The sequence below is a fragment of the Muntiacus reevesi genome, chromosome 3, assembly GCF_963930625.1.
Source record: "Muntiacus reevesi chromosome 3, mMunRee1.1, whole genome shotgun sequence".
NCBI lineage: Eukaryota > Metazoa > Chordata > Mammalia > Artiodactyla > Cervidae > Muntiacus > Muntiacus reevesi.
The window spans coordinates 138,729,353-138,751,162 of record NC_089251.1 but is presented as its reverse complement, the minus strand read 5'-3'; the positions used below and the strand labels follow the sequence as shown (position 1 = coordinate 138,751,162).

The window sequence follows — 21,810 nt, the reverse complement described above, 5'->3', positions numbered from 1 at the left end:
TTTGAGAAATATATTTCTATTGTTTAAGTCACTCAGCGTATGGTATTTTGTTGTATAGCCTGAGCAGTCTAAGATGCTTGCATCTGCAGTAGTTGGAGCCTTCTTCCTTCTTTGCATCAATACTGTCTCTATGCAAACTGACACTTCATTACCCACCACTTGGACTTCTGAAGAAGATACCTAAATGGTCTGCTCTTTAATATCTCCTTATCTCTGATCCAGTCTACACAGTGGTATCACTTAAATATTTTAATCATGTCATTCTTGAATAGTAAACCTTCAGTGGTTCACTTTAGTGGACAGAATTGAGTGAGTGAGTGATAGTCAATCAGTCGTGTCCAACTCTTTGTGCTCCTCGGAATTCTCCAGGCAAGAATACTGGAGTGGGTTAACATTTCCTTCTTCAAGTGGGCAAAATTAAATTTATTTAATTCTTTATTCACCTCAGATTGTCATTCAAGATCGTTTCTACCTATACAAACCCAACCTAGACATTGACCCAATTGTTGCTCTTCTTATCTATTTTACTCCAGCTAGGTGGGGCTCCAGATACCCCTTGGTCTTTGCTTTTTTCATTACTTTTTACTACTAAGTCCTTTGTCTGAGTCCTTGTCTGAGTTGGTCTCATTTCCATTCTGTCTCCACCTATCACAATCCTTTGCCTCCTTCAAGGCTCAACTCAAATGCACCTCTGAATCCTTATCCTTATATAATAGGATTTCATTTTTCTCCTCCTTTGTTCTGCAGTGTCCCATAGCTCTTTGATGATATTTCTTAGTGACAAAAGGTATATTCTGCTTTGTATCATTGCCTTTTGTCTTCTGATTTTTCGTAACTACCTCTATCCCACTAGATTCTAACTAAGCTTTTAGATGGCAAAGAGCTTTTGATCTTTGAAATAGTAAGCAATACTATTTTTAAAACTGTTCTGTATTTTAAAATATAAGGATTGTACTTACTATTAAATAATAAGCACTTAAATATATTTTTAAAAATATAATCGATTTCTAATTTTAATTTGCACACTCTAGTATTCTCTACATTTGTATGTCAAGTGAAGCTCAAGCAGTAACTTTTCTATGACTCAGGCAGTTATAATTGCTTTTCATTGAGAGTCTTGTGTAACTTTAAGAAGGGAGAAGTACAGAAAATGTGAAAGGTTTTTCAATTGAGAGTTGACCTTTGTTAATCTAATAGCAAAAATTTGTCTATTAGTTTCCATTTTTATTCTTTGTGAGATGTAAACAGGAATACTGCTGCCTGGTATTGAGTTTATAATTCAACCTGATCATCACAAAGTGATGTATAATAGACCGATGTAAGATTATTTCTCATTGCATAAAGAGGGGAAAGAAAGATTTAGCAATTAATTCTCAAGATTATTTTCTGACATGTTCCCTGCCTTTTTGGTGTGGAGAAAGAGACTCAGAGGATGAAGAAGTGGCGCTTTCAATATGCTGATAAGTTAAGCTGCCTAAAAGCAGATGCTGAATCCTATTGAAAAGAATTTCATTTGAGTTATGCTGAGGGCATTGTTTAGCAAAATACTACACAAAAAGTCTTGACCTCTGTGTGTGAAATGGCAGATGTTCACAGTGAGGATTGAGCCTTAGGGCAACATAAATCTTCACTATTCTGTGCCTATTTGCTTGATAACTGGGTTGAGTGGGGAAATAAAAGGTTCAGAGAATTTTTTACAAAGCAGCTGCTCCAGGCACTGCAAATGGATGTGCTGCCCTTAAGATAAGAAAAGCAAACAAGCAAACAAAATTCCCTAGACAGTGTGAGTTCACCAGGTCAGAAAGGAACACCTCTTCTCCCTCAGAACTTTTATATTCCACATTTTCGATGCAAATCAGGTAGATCATGGATGGGATTTTTTTTCCTTATCTCTGCTAAAAGGGCAATTTTCAACCATTTCTTTAAATTTGACAGCTGCATCAGAAAAAGTGTGACACTAAGCACTTTCATTCATTTAACAACCACTTATTGACATTCTTCTCTGTGCTAAGCCAGTGGGTTCAAATACAAAGTTCACATAATTGAAATAGTACTGATATCTTAAACAGAGTTCGTGTGTCACATATGCTACACTAAAAAGAAAATAAAAAATTTTTGGAGATGGGGATGGGTTGATGGGACAGTGATGGGGGTAGGTCAGAATATCCTCCTAGTCACATTTGCTGTTGTTGTTCAGTAACTCAATCGTGACTGACTCTGTGAGCCCATGGACTGCAGCACGCCTGGCTTCCCTGTCCATCACTAGCTCCTGGACTTTGCTCAAACTCTTGTCCATTGAGTCAGTGATGCCATTCAACCATCTTGTCCTTGTCATCCCCTTCCACCCCTGCCTTCGGTCTTTCCTGGCATCAGGGTCTTTTCCAGTGAGTCAGCTCTTTCCATCAGGTGGCCACTATGGATCATATAAAGCAGCCAGGTTCGTGAATTATAAAGCCTGACTTTTGAAAAATTCTACAAGTCTCATTTAGTTTTTACTTTGACAGGATGGGCTTCCCTGGTGGCTCAGCTGGTAAAGAATCTGCCTGCAATGCAGGAGACCTGGGTTCTATCCCTGGGTTGGGAAGATCTTCTGGAGGAGGAAATGGCAACCCACCCCAGTATTCTTGTCTGGAGAATCCTATAGACAGAGGAGCCCGGTGGGCTACGGTCCAAAGGGTCACAAAGAGTCAGGCATGACTGAGTAACTGAGCATGCACACACATATTTGAAAGCTTATGCAGAACAGATAAAATCCAATCTATTTGAGTCTAAAGATATCAGGATATCAATTTAGTATGCCCAAAAACTCTTAGCAAGAAGCAGTTGTGATCAAATGGTAAGTTGAGACTTAAAACTGCCCATAAATTAACATGTGGTTCTATGCAGTTATTACTTGACTCCAAGCAACTAGGGGAACCACTTTTTCTTAAGGAATAGTGACATACGGTCCCTGTGGTTAACATGTATGCTTGTACCGCAGGCCACGCCTAGTTCTTTGTCTTTCACCCCCTGGTGTTCATGTGTACTATTTTAGCTAGCTCTTGCATGTCCAGAAGTGCACATGAACATGCACACGTACATGCCCATGGACACACAGTCACATATGTGCAGTGTATTGAACCACTGTCCTTCCCAGGCTCCTAGTATTTTTTTCTCTTATTTTAAGAAAATAATTTCTCCCTCTCCTTTTATATCTCTCTCTCTCCTAGTTTTTTCTAAAAAAAAAAAAAAAAAAAAGGAAAATAAAATCTCTCCTGATTTTTCTTTTCTTTAAATTTGTGGAGCAAAATTGAAATAAAACACAATACTATACTTAACAGAGAGTGTCCTAGACTTTCTCAGTTTATGACGTTCTGAGTATCTTGGTAATTTTTTCATGGCACCCCTAGGCTGAAAGAAATACCTCACAGTTTTGTTTAATTAGCATGAAAAGTATTTAGGTATTAACTTAGTCACCTTTTGAAAAAATAATGCATATAAATTGAAAGAAAAAAAAAACTTTGTATTTTATACTTAGAAACTCACAGTTACTTAATAATGGAATATGTGTGCTTGTTGGGTACTGACCAGCCCTCAAACCTAAGAGCCAGATTGGACACTCATTCTCATATCTTATTCCGCATTGGTTTTAATGCAATGTTAGTGTTTGCCTTTATATCACAAACACTGTCAAAAACTGAACTTAAAAAGCTATGGCATTATTGAATGGGATGGAAAGCTGAGTGCTGAAGAATTGATGCTTTTGAACTGTGGTGTTGGAGAAGACTCTTGATAGTCCCTTGGACAGCAAGGAGCTCAAACCAGTCAATCCTAAAGGAAATCAGTCCTGAATATTCATTGGAAGGACTGATGCTGAAGCTGAAGCTCCAATACTTTGGCCACCTGATGTGTAGAGCTGACTCATTTGAAAAGACCCTGATGTGGGAAAGATTGAAGGCAGGAGGAGAAGTTACGACAGAGGATGAGATGGCTGAATGGCATTACCGACTCGATGGACATTAATTTGAGCAAGCTCCGGGAGTTGATGATGGACAGAAAAGCCTGGAGTGCTGCAGTCCATGGGGTTACAAAGAGGCAGGTACAACTGAATGACTGAATTGAACTGAGCAAAGCTGAGTTCCTTCACTGTTCACCTAAAACTATCACAACATTGTTAATTGGCTATACCCCAATATAAAATAACAAGTTTTTTAAAAAAGAATTCCTTTTCAATCATTTTTACTAGTATTTCTTTTATATTTTTAAATGAAATTGTGTATATTAAAGGTTTACAGCATGATTTAATATACATATGCATAGTGAAGTGATTACTACAGTCAAGCTAATTAACATATTATCTTGAATATATGAGTATTACTTTAGACTATTCTTTTCATTAAATAATAATGATTTTAGGTTAATTATCTTTTGGACTAAACCTCTGAGTCTCATAATGAACCATTTCTAACAATACCACGTGGAACATATTCCAACTTCTAACCAGTTAATCACAAACACACTTCTAGAACCTAACGATTATTTTTTTTAATTGGAGATTTATCCATGGATGCTCCCTGCAGCAAGCCAAGATTCCCACTCTGTCATTGTAAAGTCATTTTCTCTACTAAATGTTCAAAATATAGGCTGACTTTTGAAACAGAAGTTGGGTTTGCTTTTGTCCTTGGTTTACTTTCTCGTTCCTTCCACTTGACAACACACTTCTCAGCATGATTTGGTGGCAAGGTTTAGGTGCAAGAAAATAATGAGAAGATTGCTAGGTTGCCATTGGAATCATCTTATTTGCCTTTTGCCTTTTAACAGATGGTTGAGTTGTTCAGTTGCTCAGTTGTGTCTGACTCTTTGCGACCCCGTGGTCTGCGACAGTCAAACAGATTGTTGATCCTGTACTTTTAATCTGCAAACTGTCTGTGGATGTTAAGTTAGATTAAGGATTGAATGCATCAGTTTTATTATTTTTAATTAAACATCTTTCAAGATAAGTGGTAGTATTTTCAGTACAGAATTTGTTTAAAAAATATTTATGGTTGATGTTTTAGAATATAAGCATAAGCATTGTTCTGTTTTAAATAGAAACTGCTGAAAATAGAATAGTATATAATTTGCACATCTAATACATGTTTTTAAGTAAAATCTAGAAGATATATCAGTTTAAAGTTTCATAACTACGTAATGCCCTTATAAATGGATGTGGATGTATTGTCAGCCAGTAAATTTTATGTGGGAGGATTCAAGTAACTTCATCTTCCTTTTTACTAAAGTAAAAGGCTAAATCATTCAATTGATTTAATTTATGATGTTATTCTGTTTATCTTTCAGATTTTATTGATCTGATCCAACCTGTCTTATGACTGCTGGCTGAAATTAAGGTTGGTGATGTGTTTATATATTAATTCTGAATAAACTGTGAAATAAAATAGAGGCTTTGATGAGCTTTTGTAGCATTGAAATCAGAGTACTTTTGCAGGTGTGGTAAGAAAGTTGTAACTTGGTGAGAACTGGATACATTTCAGATTTGCAGACATGTTTTCCTGAACAATGTTTGTTTTCTTCGTTAATATTTCTTTGATTATCAAGTTTCATTTCTTTTACCTGCCTTACTTGCAGAATTTTGATTAAAGAAAAAGATCCAATTTTAAGTCATTCATTTAATAAACATATCATAGGTATGACTTCTTTGTAATGCTGGCTAGTGTTTTAAAGAATGGTTAGCTTTCTGAGTTTGCAGGGAAATACTTTTGAAGCCCACAGTTGGGTAGCCACATTTCCTAAGCATGGTAGAGCTGAAAAATTGCTCATTAATTGCATATTTCAGTTAATTAGCAGAGTTTTAAGATGCCATTCTTTTGCTCTGTTTCCTTGTTAATTGGTTTTAGGGGAGACTCAAAACTAGCTTAATGGAGTTTAGAATAATAACAGAGCCTTAGAGGGCACTGACATCAATAGGCTTAGAATCTCATTTATTTCCTTCTCCTTTCTTCTCTAGACCATGTATTCATAGTTTAAAAAAAAAAAACAAAACTAAACTCTGAATAAAATAACTGCTTTGTTGCTAATAAAAGAGCAAAATGCCAGGTGTTGCTAAACTTTTTGTATAGGTTTTTGGTTATTAATTTAACAAAAAGAAAAACATTGGCTTTTCCTTTGTGCTTATATTAATCGGGTATTTAGCCTCAAATTTCAGTGTCTGGATGGCTCTAGTAGTAAAGAACCCTCCTGCCAATGCAAGAGACCTAAGAGACTTGGGTTCAGTCCCTGGGTTAGGAAGATCCCCTGGAGGAGGGCATGGCATTCCACTCCAGTATTCTTTCCTAGAGAATCCCAGGGACAGAGGAGCCTGGTGGGCTACAGTCCATAGGGTCTCACAGGGCACGACTGACGTGACTTAGCACCCAACACATAGCAGGCACACAGTAAATATGTTACTTTTTCTGACCTCAATTTTGACCTCATTCATCCACCCTCAACACATCTGTCTCACATGCATGTGCATGCACATGTGCACACACACAAACTATTATTATTTTTCCTTTTCATGTACAAACTGTGTTTTCTTATCCTTGAAATCTTGATAGACTGTAGCAAATAAGATATGTTGGAATCATGCCTACTGATAATTGGCAACTTAATAAGGAGAAAAAGGGATATGTCTTTAAAAGTGAGAGTTAAATTTATAACCTACATTTGTTTTATTTTGTGTTCATATAATTTGGAGTTGAATTTATTGAGGACATTTAGGCTGGTTTCCTTTCATATTCACTCCTAAGCATATTCTCTGTAAACTTGCACACATTTAAACATGGAATTCTTGTAAGACTTTTTGGACTTTTTGCTACTCCTCTTTCCCTGCTAGCTTCTACCCATCTGCCAGTAGAAATAACAGCTAGAATGAGATTTTTGCAAAGTAGAAATCTTTTAATCAGGAATATTTTCAATGCACAAGGTTGAATATGAAATGTTGTTTTTAAATTTTAATTAAAAGTAAATTGTATTTTGTCGTCTTCCTTTTGGATTTTTGTTTGTGGTTGGTATGGTCAACATCACAACTTGAAATCTCATTTCATTTTGGCTACTCTTCAGAAAGGAACAAAAAACTGAAAAGAAACATGTAAAAGGAAAAGAAATAAAAAAATTTTGTTAAATAGAAAAGTAAATGACTATAAGAGTAATACACAAAGCCTTTTTTTAATCTAATCCTGTATTCATTTTCTATATGAAGAATTTCTTTTGTGGGAGTGAGAACATAATTTAAATGTGTTTGGTCTAACTGCGAAAAATCAGGATGACTTACATACTCCAAAATAAATATATTGATTAAAATATACAGTGTTCATAGAAATGGAAACATATTTAAATCTTTCATATTACAAAGTCTTCCCAGTTGAACATATTGTATTGTTTCTCTTTCCAGCTGAGAATGAAGAGATATTTAAATTAAATTTGGTAATTAATTATCTAGATTATGTTTTGGAAAAGCAGCTAGATACATCAGTTCACCAGAAATAACCAGATTCTCAACACAAAATATGATATATAATGAAAATTACTATTCTTTTCTTAACTAGAGCTAGGTTCTTTTGCTTCAGGATAAAAGTGGTTTCCCTCATAGAAAAGCTTCTTTTTCTATAAAAATATTAACTGAGTAAAATGACTAGTATTGCTAGATAAAAGCAAACAGATTCTTTACCAACTGAGCTATCAGGGAAGCTCCAAGTTATAGATAGCTATATTTAAAATGGAATATCAGAACTGTGCGTACACTTCTGCACGGTAAAGGATACCATGAACAATCAAAAGGCAACCTCCTGGATGGGAGAAAATGTTTGCAAATCATATGTCTTGTGAAGTGCAAATATCCAAAATATATGTGAAACACATGTAACTCGATAGCAAAAAACAAACACTCTGATTTAAGACTAGGAAGAGGATATGACAGACATTTTTCTAAAGCAGACATACAGATGACCAGTAGGTGTATGAAAAGATGCTCAATGTCACTAATCATCAGGGAAATGCAAATCAAAACCACAGTGAAATATAACTTCATACTTGCTAAAATGGTTATTATCAAAAAGACAAGAAATAACTGTTGGAGAGGAGGTGGAGAAAAGGGAGTTCTTGTGCACTGTTGGTGGGAATGTAAATTGGTGCAGCCACTATGGAAAACAGCATAGAGGTGCCTCAGAAATTTAAAAATAGAGCTGTCATATCATCTAGCAATTCCATTTCTGACTATTTATCTGAGGAAAGTGAAAACACTAATTGGAAAAAAAAATATGCACACTCATGTTCATTGTGACCTTATTTACAATAGCCAAGATATGGAAACAGCCTAAATGTCCATCAATGGATGAATGGATAAAGGAGATTAGAAGAGTGTCAAAATTTACAGTCTCCCAGTTATAAGATAATTTGTAGGATGAAATGTACAACATGGACACTACTGTTAATAATACTATATTGCACATTTGAAAGTTGCTAGAAGACTAGAGCTTAAAAATTCTTACACACAAAGAAATTGTGTAACTGTATATGGTGATGAATGTTAACTAGACTTACTGTGGTGAACATTTCACAATATATGCAAATATCAAATCATGTTGTACACCTGAAACTAATATAATGTATGTCAATTATACCTCAATAAAAATTTTTAAATGTCCATGAAGTATTTCATCAACTCTAAGATACACATTTTTACATTAAACTATGTAAAATCAAAAACTACCATAGCTAAATAGGCAATTTTTTTTCCTTTCTAGGTGGCAAATAAAGTGTGTCTTACAGTGGGTTGTATCTTAGATTCTATGAAATATAGTATTACTGAGTTTAGATTGAAAAAAATTAAATTTCAAGTTATTACAAAAAAGAATCAGAGTAAAGTTCAGATTTTGACTTGTTTATTTTCACAAAATTGAAGTTAAACTTTGTATCCTGTTACTTCTGGTTTCTTGAAAATGCAGTTTTAATGACTGTGTAATATTTCATCCTATTCCATAATTGTTTTTTACCATTTACTCATTGTTGAGCATTCAGATTATTTTCAGTATCTCATTGTTTCTGCCCAGAACTGGATCTCTCTTCTTATTCTAGTTTATCCCTCTGACTTGAATTCTTATGCCTTGTAGAAAAGTTGTCTGACTTTATTATTTTATCGTTAAAGCTAGAATAAAAATAACTTATACTTCATTTAAGGATTAAATAAGATAATGCATACTTATGGACCTTAAATAGGGTAGATTTCAAGTCATTTTTAAATTCTCTATCAAAGTTCTTTTCTTTTCATAGTTTTTACATGAGTAATCCTTCTGGTATTTTTCCCAAGATGGAATAAAACCAATGAAGATCTTTAAATTACTGTCATAAAATAAAATATAAAATAGAAGAGGCCAGGATATAAATATTTTATTTTTAATCTGATTAGAAAGTAACTCTTCTATGCTCTACTGAGTGGTGTTGTTTCTTTTATTAAAGATACTGTTAACAAACTAAGCAGCATATTTTAACATTAAACAGACTTTCACTTAAAAAAACAGTGTATAAAATGCTATTATTTTCAGGATACCATTAATGTCTTACTAGTAAGCTGCAGTGGTTTGCTTTCCAGAGTCAAGCAAACAAGCCTTTGACCATCTACATAGTCAATGTTCAGTTACCACCTCAAGAAGTTCTGTTTATCTTCTAACTCGCCTCATGATGGTTCACAGGGCTCTTATAGCATTCACCCTTGGTTCTTTATGTTATATGTTCTGAATATTTCCAGATATGTCTTATCTTCCCTAGCAACTCAGAATCTGGGGTTCCTCTCTCCGTGCCTTCTGTCCTGGTAGGGCCTCGTAGGAGTGGACACCCTGAAAATGCTTATTGAATGAATTGTAAAGTATAGAAGCAAAAACAATTTTATTACATATTTGTAAGCGAAATACATGTGTGTGTATGTCTGTTATTTAGTTGCCAAGTTGTGTCCGACTCTTTTGCAACCCTGTGGACTGTAGCCTACCAAGCTCCTCTCTCCATGGGATTCCCAGGCAAGAATACTGAAGTGGGTTGCCATTTCCTTCTCCAGGGGGTCTTCCCGACCCAGAGACAGAACTGGCATCTCCATCATTGGCAGGTGGATTCCTTACCACTGAGCCACCAGGGAAACCCATATATATTTATATGTGTGTATGTATGTTATAATAATTATTACCTACTGTATTCTTTCCCTTGGTGATAGAAGAGAGTTGAGCAAAAAAGCAAAGGACTTTAAACATATCACACAAAAGACATTTGAAGCAGAAATAATTACTTGGTTCAATTTGGGGAATTTGAAAAAGTAAAGGTATGAGAAGGGTGATTGCTTTGTCTTTCTACTTTATTCCTACATTGAAAATGATATACTTATGGATGAAAACACGTTTGGAATTCTAGTTATTATATTGATACGTGATAAAGTGAATTTGAGATTCTGGAAAGATTTGTAGAATGTCTAATTATTTCTTTACCATTTTAAGGAGAGATACAAAGCTAATAGACTGGAAAGGCCAGTTAGTCATTGGAGAATTTGCTTTCTTTTGTGCAGCTTTCTGAAATCTGAAGCATCATAAGTACTTATTTTCTCCTTTTTTATTAAAAGTAATCCTTTCCTGTTACAAACATGACAATCAACAAATAAGCTTCATGACATGATTTGGAATGGTTAGGTTAGGGTTAGGGGCGGGTGGGGAGAAGGGGGGTGGGGATGAGAGGTAAACTTGCTGTCAACCTCTCAATCTCCTCATGTGAGCCAGTGAAATACCTCAGGAATATATTTTTCCAGAATTGTTCTTTAATTTTTTGACAGTCTTAACATACTGAGGAAATAGGTTTATTGAGGCCCCAGAGGACAATAGGAAAACACAACCCACTGGAAATATCTTAAATAACAAATAACAGATACGTTTTTCCCACATGAGAAAAAATATATTCTAGCTGATTCTTTTTGTCTTAGCTAAATGTATGTAGTATCAAATGGCTACAAGAGACAACCCCTTGGACATGTTTTCATACAAACCTCATACTTAGGAAATCAATCCTATGGATTTAAGTCATGGGCCCGATCATTTTTATTCTTTTCCTGAATTCATCTGAATGAATGCCATTCCAAAAAATGGTACAGCTGATCTTTTTGCAGACCATTTATTTCTTTAAAGAATATCATGGCTTTATTTGGGCCTATCTTATTAAGGCAGTTTGGAGAATTTAAAAACATAAGAAGTACATTTGTAAGAAGGAGTCCGTTCATTTAGAAATCTTTTATTTCTTTTATGGCCTACTTATTGCAAAGTAAGAACTTTATATTTTTAAAAACGGATATGCTTTCTTGTTCCTCAACTTCTATAAGTCTACATGAGACTTACTAAATATCATCAGTTATTCATCCAAGGATAGAAAAATCATCATAGCAGAAAAAGGGATATACATATAATAGAAAAAGGGATAATACATATACATTAGATAGATACATGGATATGCATGCTCATGTTGGACGGTTTTGCCAATGAACAGCACAAGGGCTTTGCTTTGGGGCATACTTTATAGGCCATTCCTATTAAAGCAGATAAAATTGTCTGCCTTTTCTGAGCTCATTCTTTCTAGTTATTATAGCAATGTAAAAATGCTAGTTGGAAAATCATTTTGTGCTAGTAAACCAAAGTGGATTTGGTTTCACTCCATATTATTCAATATCTTGTGACCATCAACCTATGTTGCTTTAGAGACTTTGTTTACTTTTCTTTCTACTATTTAAATTTATTTAAAATAGGTTTGAAGAGCTGAATAAAAAAAAACTTACTATATTATACACATACATCTGTGTCTATACTTGTATACCTTCTCTCTCTTTTTCTCTCCTTTTCCCTCTCTTCTGTCTGTCTTCCAGTAAAAGTTGTATATTTGTTGAATAAAGTTTATAATTCAAATATAGAGAAAGCTAACTTTTAGAACATAAATAGATATTTGAAACTTTAAGTACTATCATCTTCATTTTATGAAAAATCACTAAATCAGACACAATTTTTATAATAGACTATTCCTCTGAAATGCTTTTTTTTTTGGTGTTGTTTTTAGAAGCTAAGTCATGTCCGACTCTTTTGCAACCCCATGGATTGTAGCCTGTCAGGCTCCTCTGTGTGGGATTTCCCAGGCAAGAATACTGAAGTGGGTTGCCATTTCCTTCTCCAGGGGATCCTCCTGACCCAGAGATTGGACCCTCATCTCCTGCATTGCAGGCAGATTCTTTGCTGCTGAGCTACCAGGGGAAAAAAAAATTCCTCTGTGAAATGTAATTTTAATAGTTCTTAAAAATATAGAACAGTCTTCTGGGGGGATAAAAATAAGTAGAAAACTACATATTTACCCAAATGTAATTACTTGCTTATGTTATATGTGTGTGTATAGTATTCAGTAGTGGCTTTATTTATAAGATATTCACATTCAGAATGATAAATGAGAGTGAACATGATATCTTTTGCCTGAAAATGTTTTACACAGAGAGTGGAAAAGCTTTTTCAGCCTTGTCCTTAAATTTATTGTCACATGTTAGTGCCTTGCCAGAAGTAGCTCTCTAGGTACAAGAAGAAAGTTTTAGAATGAATTAGTCCACTTAAAAAAAAACAAACCTATACTGGCATCTTTAAGGGGTCCTTAGGCAGCCATAAAGAATTACCAGTTCCATAAAGGAGACTAAATTAGACAAAAGGGATAGAAAACGTGTATGCATCCGTGGAGGGAAGGGGGGACCTCATTTCTGAAATCATTAGGGAAAGTAACATAAGAATTCCCTTCTCTAATTGTGATTTGTTCTTTTTATTTCTAAGTTTTTTTCATTGTTTAAGAATTTTAGGTAAGTTTGGAATATGGAAAAAGTAGGTCACTGAGTAAGATGTTTAATTTGGTTGGCAACTTTATAGTCCCCAAGACTTTCAAATTTCATCTCTTTTAGGGACTCAGAGATCTAACAGGCCATCTGGCATTAATATCACATAATAAAAATAATTGCTTTTTGGAGTTCTCTCTCTTAACTATGTGGAAATGAAGATGTAAATCTCTTCTATCAGTAGTACATTTGAGGCATGTACAAGCCATGAAGGCTAGGTGAAATGTGTTCAAGAAATTGTACTTATATATTCAGGCTAGGATGTCATATGGATGTTCCAGTGGAATGTCATCAGCTTTTCTTCTATTTCCTACAGGTATTTCCTAACATTAAAAAAAAAAAATCCATGTTACTTAATAATGACTGAAGTTACTCTAAAACATCTTACGGTGCTTAAGTAATCATCCATCAACTATAAATATACCCCCCGCCCACCTCACTGAGGAGTTACATAAATAACTATTATTTCACTCTGTCAAACATAATTCTACTCATCTGCCATACCTGGAATTGCTCTTTTTCTTTTGTCTTTCTTTTATATTATAGGGGCTTAATTTTATTAATTTTTTGATTTTTTAGAAGTTAGAAATTTGTTAATGTTCTGAGTTTTTAGAAATTAGGAATTTGTTAGTTTTCTGATTTTCCTATGTCTGGGCAGTTTTCATAAACTTTCTTGTTGGTTACTACTAAGGTGCTCAGTGGTAAAGAATCTGCCTGCAGTGCAGGAGACGAGAAGGAGATGCGGGTTTGATCCCTTGGGAAGATCCCCCGGAGGAGGAAATGGCAACCCATTCCAGTATTCTTGCCAGGAAAATCCAGTGGGATAGAAGAGGCTGGCAGGCTACAGTCCATGGGGTCGCAAAGAATTGAATAAGACTAAAGCGACTGAACACACACACACACACACACGGTGCTTAGTTTGTTTTAACTTTGTGTTTAGAAAATATAAAAGCTCTTTACCTTTACGTAAATATAATATTTCTCTGTGTAATTATTCTTTGTGCACAAAAAGAGCAAGAAAAAAAATCTCATGATGGATTAGATTCCTGCTCATAGTTTAAAAAAATAGATATACATAAAAGTAGCTTTTTCTAGCTCTCACGTGTATGTATTTAAATTGTTTACCTTGAAACCCAGCTGAACTTCCTTTTCTTATAAGGTCCCGTGAATCACAATGAAGTACATCTTTTCTGAATCTCTCTAGAAAGTTATATTTGTACTTAGTATTTGATTGCATTGCCATGTATTAGCTGCTATTTATATGCATTCATTTTTCCCTCCCCTTAACTTGACGACAAGCTACTGGAGACCAAAGGAACCATTTTTAATACTTCCAAAGCATCCATAGAACCGAGGTCTCAAATGAACTATAAGTATATTCTCAATACTTGATTTAGTAATAACTGCTCTGGTGCATTAGAATTGTATCTTCTCATGTGGGCTTGCTTCACATATGCAAAGGTTTTACTATCAGAGTACTGGTGGCAACACATGGCTTAGAAGTACCATCATTGATGAATTTCCAGGGAACTATGAAACTGTCAGAAACAACCTGATTCCCCAAAGTCTAGATCATTAAAAGACAGAGTCATCATCTGGGCAGTTTCATTTTTTTTTTCTTTGGCTATCAGGCACTTATCTGTGGCTTTTGTTCTCTTCCTTGGGTACAGTTCATCCTTCCCCCACCCTCATCATCTTCCCACCCTTAAAGTGGTATACTTCCACGTGGAGCACCTTATTAAGGACTCCTTCATCCAAGAAAATGGTACAGTTTGACTAGCTGAATGGGACATCATTTATGACAGTATCAAAATGGTGAGATAAAGAGCTAGGTATCAAGAATAATATCAGTGTTGTCTTTATCAGATAAATAATGAACTGGTAAAAATATCTCTGATCTAAGCATGACATAGAAGTGGTGAAGATACTATGTTTAATCCAAAGAGAAACCATTTACCTCAAAAAACTTTATGAAAGAAAAAGCAAATCAAATCACATTTCAAACACTTTTATGTCTCCCCCTGGCATTTTGCCGTACACTGTGATGACAAAACATTACATTTCTGAAAGTTTCCTACACTGCTTTGTTGAACAACAAAGTAATTGACTTTTGCATCTTCTTTATATTTACCAAAGGGACCAAAAACTGTTCCTTTGCTCTCCAGTAGCTTGTCGTCAAGTTAAGGGGAGGGAAAAATGAATGCATATAAATAGCAGCTAATACATGGCAATGCAATCAAATACTAAGTACAGATATAACTTTCTAGAGAGATCCAGAAAAGATGTACTTCATTGTGATTCACAGGACCTTATAAGAAAAGGAAGTTCAGCTGGGTTTCAAGGTAAACAATTTAAATAGATACAGTGGAATGTGAGAGCTAGAAAAAGAAGGGCTTATCCTAAAAGGGGTCTACAGAAGCCAAGCCAAGGCACAGAGAAGGGACTAGGCTGGAAGCTTAAACCTGGAACAGAGGTTGCCAGACAAGTTTACTTTGGACCAAGATTCTGCCTCTTCCATCTCCCCTTCTGTCTCAACCTTCCAGTTTTTCTCTTTCAAAAAATATTTGTTGAACTACTTTTATGTATATCTATTTTTTTTAAACTATGAGCAGGAATCTAATCCATCATGAGATTTTTTTTTCCTGCTCTTTTTGTGCACAAAGAATAATTACACAGAGATATATCAACCTGAGGGTTTGTTCCAAGAGCTTCCATTAGTAAAATTATATTTTATGTTAGATTTTTTTTAAAGAAAAAATAAACACCAATATCTTGACACATGGGAGCCAAATGTTCCAACTGACATTCATGCTATCTGGATTTGTTTTATTTTGGAATGAATATTACCAAACTTGTTTGCAGTTAAAGGTAAATGAAAGAGTAAAATTAAGTATTTTATCTCTTTAATAAATTTCACTTGGGAAATTTGGAATTTCACCATTTGAATTATTTGTCAAATTATCTGAAAGGCCTCCACTCCAGGGAGAAGGGTTAATTGAAATTGAAATTGTTGGGGAAATATAATTAAAAACAAAAACCTCTCCCAACCCAGAAATCCTTTCCACAAAGTTAGTAGACAAAGAAAACACTCCTGTTAATGAATAAGCATTAAATTAGAATGTGATGAGCATCCAGAGGCAATCTACTAAGAGACTGCAAAGACCAAAAGAAAATTTCAACCTTCTAAATAGCCAAGCAAATGCAACCTGTCACATAGAAGCTTTCAAAATAAATAATAAGTAGTCCTCTAGTAAGAGGACTGAATTTACTTGGCAATTGGGGTGACATCTGTGTTAGCTGATTGATTTTCTTCTGTGGAGAGAGAGGCTTCTAGTACCTTTATAAGGGGAAGTAGTTTTACAACTTGGAGCCAGAAGCCAACCTAAATTAGGCTCTAATACTCTCCAGCAAGGGAGATAGAGGAGCTATTACTCCTTGAGGCTTGCATTTCAAAAAGATGTCTCCCAGGTCTTTGAAAAAACATTCCTGAATGTGAGCGTGGCCTGAGACTTAATTAGCCCATTATGAAGATTTACATGTGTTTGAAAAGGATAATGGAAGAAACTGTAAAAGAAAAATGAAAGGGGGACGTCTCTAAGCTTATTTTCAACAGGGAGAATTAAGCCCCTTATTTTTAATTTGTATTTGCCCTTACAATGAATGTGGCTTCCCCAGTGTCTCAGATGGTAAAGAATCTGCCTGCAATGCAGGAGACCCCATTTGATCCCTGGGTAGGGAAAGTCCCCCGGAGGAGGAAATGGCTAGCCCTTCCAGTATTCTTGCCTGGAAAATTCCATAAACAGAGGAGCCTGGCAGGCTACAGTCCGTGGGGTTGCAGAGTCAGACACGACTGAGCAACTAACACTTTCACTTTACAATTAAAATATTGTTTCTTAAGAAAAGTATTTAGGGGATGGTTTTAGTTCTTCAAATATACTGCTGTGGTTTAGTCACTAAGTCACGTTCAACTCTTGCAACCCCATGGACTGTAGGCCTCCATGCTCTTCTGTCCATGGGATTTCCCAGGCAAAAATACTGGAGTGGGTTGCCGTCGCCTTCTCCAGGGGATCTTCCCGACCCAGGGATTGAACCAGAGTCTCTTGCGTCTCCTGCATTTGGCAGGTGGACTCTTCACCTACCGAGCCACCAGGGAAGCCTGGTGTGCTGCAGTCCGTGGCATCGCAAAGAGTTGGACATGACTGAGCAACTGAACTGACCTGATACTCTAAAGTAAAGAAAAAATAGAATTCAAAGTAGAAAGATTTAAGTACAATCATTCCTCTTTCCTTGCACTCTGTAGTAGCCTGCTTACTGGGTAGATGAGTGGCGTAAGACTGCCCAGATTCGGCTTTTGTAAAGGAAGGTGGGCCTCTGCTGAGAGCAGAATGGACAATTAAAAAAAAAAAAGCATAAACTACTCTTTTAAGTGTGTTTGAGATGAGACATTCACAGCTTTCTGGTGCATTTAACTTTAACTCCCCTCATCTAAAGGACCTCTGGTGCTCATTCAAATGCTAATATTTGGCCATCTGCTTTTTTATTTTTTTTTCCTAAGCAAGACAAGCTGGAGGTCATGTGACCCTAATTATAGCAATTATGAGCTTTCTGGGAGCAATCATTCAGGTTGCACCCAGAGTGAGCATCTGCTGATGATAAATGGATCAGAAGATTACTAAGGCCAGGCTTTCCTGTAAGACATCCAGTGATTCATTTCTTAATATGAATAAGTATACAGAGCTAAAACCCATATGCTGTGATAAGAGGGTACTTTTTCCATAGGGTTACTTTTTTCTTACAATTGATCTTTAATTTAGTGAGAACAGTTTAAAATGCATACTTTTGTGTGTGTGAACATAATTAGCATTCTAAAGAAGGACATGGAGAAAACTCTAATAATGACTAATAATGAAGCATCAGCTTTCACCTACACAAATTTTATTTCTCTGTACAAAGAGAAAAGAATGTTGCCAGGGCTTAGTAATCTTTCCAGCTGAAGTCTTATTCTATATTATTTATTTTGTTTTCTTAATTTGGGGGTGAAGGCCTAACTTGTAATTATGAGGGTGTGTATTTAAGGGAAAATTCTTTAGACAACCTAAGACCTTCTGAGAGTTATTCTTCAACGAGGCAAAATATTTTCCTTTTTGTAAGGCCCTTTACTTCTTGAGAAATTGTAGTTTCACAGGATAGCTTTCAGCAGTATCGTTTACCTTGCTCCCTTTTCAGACCAACAGTTTTAAATGTCATTGGGTTTATTTTGAACCTGACCCATATCACACAGAAACATTTGAACACAACTGCGCTTGCTGATTGCATGTTGGAATATGTGACAGTATCTTGTCCATGCCGTCTGGATGCAATCATGTTGATTAATGTCAGTGAGATGAAAGGGAATGCAGGGCACCTTCTTTTGAAAATCACTCATTATGCCAACCTGCCTCCAAAGTCGAGTTCAGAGCTTTTTATAATTTTCTATTTTAATATTGAGTCAGGCTAACCTTATTTCTAGCGTGTGTGAAGGGACACCTAGTAAGTTATTTATTCATTAAACAAATGCTGTTGTGAGCACAGCTGTGTGCTGGAAGTGTGCTGGAAGGGAACGTGGCCGACATAGTCTTCCCCTTTCTTTCTGAGTTGGTAACTTGAACAACCTTTGGAGTTGCATCCATATGCTACCCAGCACGCTTGTGTGATGTACCTAAACATAATGTGCAGTTTGCTAAATGATTTATTGGCGATTTTAGAATCAGCATCAACTGATGGCTTTCAAAAGCCTTTTCTGTGGCAGCACCTCTCAAGTACCCTCCTTCTCTTTTTATCATTAGTAGGAAACCACATAATTTATTCTTCTGAAATAAAGGATGTCTGATTGGATCATAACCTTTTCTTCCCACCTTCATCTGTCTGTCTTTATGCTTCCTCCTTGCTTCTTGTAAACTCTTTAGTATTCTTTAAAAAAAAAACCTGCTTCAGCTGTAACGACGGATATTTCTTTTCTAACTTCTCAGAGAAAGAACAGGAAAGAGTTTTCCCTGTTAGAACTCTGTCAGCTGGAACTCTGCCTTTTGTAAAGATAACATGAGAAGTACATTTATGACCCACTTTTGGGATCAATAGTTTAAGCTTCACGTATTCCATTCTATAGTATATATTAAAGGAGAAGTTTCACATGCTGAATTCAGTAATTATTGTTTTCATAAGTACTGGCATCCCATGATGTTATTATTTTTAATAAATGATAGATTAACTATTTGATAATGCAGTTCAGTTGTTTGACTTTACAAGACTTCCTAAAGTCATAAATCATATATAAAAATCATTTGACAGACCATATGTTTAGAGTTGGAGTTCAGAAAATGTTATCTTCGTTGATATAATTCAAATGAGGAGGTTCTGTTGTGCTCATCTTTAGAGAAGCAACAGAATGGTGGTGAGCTGCTTCTTACTCTGGATATAAAACCAGACCGCTCATTTCAGCATCATTTCTACAGTGCTCTGGTACAAAGGATGGGGCTTCTTTGTGTTTCACCAGCTGGATCTCACCTGTGATAGGAGAGAGCATAATAAGAAAAGAGTAACTTAGACATCAAGAGCTAATCAGAGCAGAAAGGTGTGGCCATACAGTTCTGAATCAAGGGAGATGCCATAGCATTATGCATATGCCCAGGGGAAAAATGATGGATTTTGGCATAAGACAGTATTTTGAGCTCCAAAAATAGGAAGAAGAGTGAACTGGAAATGGATACAGGTGACTATGCATGCTATGTGTGCTAAATCCCTTTAGTCATGTCCAACTCTTCTCAACCCATTAGTCTCTAGCCCACCTGGCTCCTCTGTCCATGGGACTCTCCAGGCAAGAATACTGGGGTGGGTTGCCATGCCCTTCTCCAGGGGATCTTTCCAACCCAGGGTTCGAACCAGTGTCGCTAAGGTCTCCTGCGTTGGCAGGTGGGTCCTTTACCACCAGTGGTACCTAAGAAGCACAGGAGACTATAAATGATACGGAATCATGTCACTGAAGTAGGTTGATGAATCTTAAATCTCAGATGGAAGAAAATATTGCCCACCAATTCATGTGACATTTCAAGAAAGGTTTGTGGCGAATACTTTTCAAAATAACTTGAAATTGTTATGACTATCATCAGTATTTTATAATTGGAGTGACTGATTGGGGGTTTAGATCAATAGATAAAATGTTTCAAAATTATTAGTATGTGCAAGAGGCTTGCAGCGGTAGGTCTCTCCCAGAGAGAGTGTTATGGCCTGAGACCTCAATCCAAGAAATTGACATTAGTAGAGTCATTAATTAGAGTCTTTTAAAAAGTTCTTATGTGGAAGTTTTTTTTTTTTTGTCTTTTTATCTTTGGTCATATCTTAAAATTTCCTCACTTGGAGAAAATAATGGTTGATGCTACCTTCTCAGAAATAAAATACTCTATTCAAACATATTGTCACTTATGGACAGAAAGTACAGATCAATAGATCAGTGAGGCTTCTGCTTAGTGCACCCACAATTCCGGGCAATGAAACAAAAGTAATCATGACTCTAATGAATTTACAGTTGTCTTTTCTTGTTTATCTATGACTACCTGAATCTGGTCTTTAGATAGGACATATTAAGTGCTTCTGCACAGCCTGGTAAGGCACAAATTAAATTCTGATGTTTGTATCCACCTTAAATCAGCTAACAGTCATAAGTATTCCTGAGCCTCATCTCTTGTACCTTTTCTTCCTTTATCCTCCATTTCTGCTGTTGGGATGCATGCTTAGTCATCAGTTTCTCTGGGGAGTCTTTGCTCCACTGGGCTAGATGTCTTGGCTCTGCATGCCATTAACTCTTCAAATCTCTATTGTGGCATTTAGGTTTATTCCCATTGCTTAATCAACTTTTGTTTTTCTTATTGGTTAGATTCTAAGTTCTTTGAGGCAGAGACCATATATGCCATAACTTTTTTTTCTTTCTGGAAGCTTGTACCCTGCCCAGTACAGTTTTTGTACTCATTAAATTTTAGTCACTCTCGCTGTCACTTTCACTGCTATTACTGGGTTGTTGTTATTATTCTTGGTGCCTTGCATGCCCCTCTCTTTTGCTTTTGTGAGCATCTCTATTCTTACCATCCTGTCTGGGCTGCCATCAGCCTGGGCTTTCTGCATGTTGAAGGCTGAACCCACCTGGCAGATCCCCCACCCTCTCGCCTCTTGACCTGCAGAAATGCCTTCTTGTTCCCCCTTGGAAGCCCCTATAATACTTAACAGTTAATGAAACCACAATATGTTTGTCCTTAAGGAGCTTGGTAAATAAAAGAAGTCTCTTCAAACTGCATAAGAACAATCAGCAGACCTGTTCAGCTCCACTGGGTTTTTATTTATTTATTTTTTCCTTTGTTAGGTGGTCTGAATGGATGATGGAAGTGCCCTAGATTTCCAGATTTGTCTTCTACAAATTCAGTGTTAAATAGTTAGAGCTTTTCATATTTTTAAGCATAACTTTTATAAAACTCTATTTTGAAAAGCTATGACTAACTATGGATATACATAAAAAGAAAGTTAACGGAAATAAAAAGTCTCCTTCATATCTGTTTTTAAGGCTTCTCTCATTTAGAAAAACAAAAGCAATGCATTGCTTGCCTCACGATGACTTGTGCCAATGTTACTTCCTCCATGTGCTAAATATTCAACATTTAATGGGCTTATTAAAAAAATTAATGTATCAAAAGCCTACATAGTGCAGTGTGAGTAACTGTTGTTACATGGCTTATTTTAGCATCGTAGAAAGGTTGGCATGGAAACTTGGAGAAGACATTTTAGGTATTCAATACATAAAGATTTTCAATTGAACTTCCTGGTTATCTTATTTATTCCTATTTAGAATCAGTTTTAATGTTTGTTTCTATCTAACATTAGGAGTATAATTT

The 21,810-nt window shown here is 35.8% G+C and overlaps 1 protein-coding gene across 7 annotated transcripts in view; it reads left to right on the top strand.

The window, feature by feature from the left end:
- MAP2 (microtubule associated protein 2) overlaps positions 1-21,810 on the top strand; it is a 285,457-nt gene that overhangs the window by 64,622 nt on the left and 199,025 nt on the right. For all 7 annotated transcript variants that reach the window (XM_065930672.1, XM_065930678.1, XM_065930677.1 and 4 more), the window contains exon 2: positions 5,317-5,366. The gene's annotated coding sequence lies outside the window, so the exon portion shown is untranslated. The remainder of the gene's footprint in view (positions 1-5,316; positions 5,367-21,810) is intronic.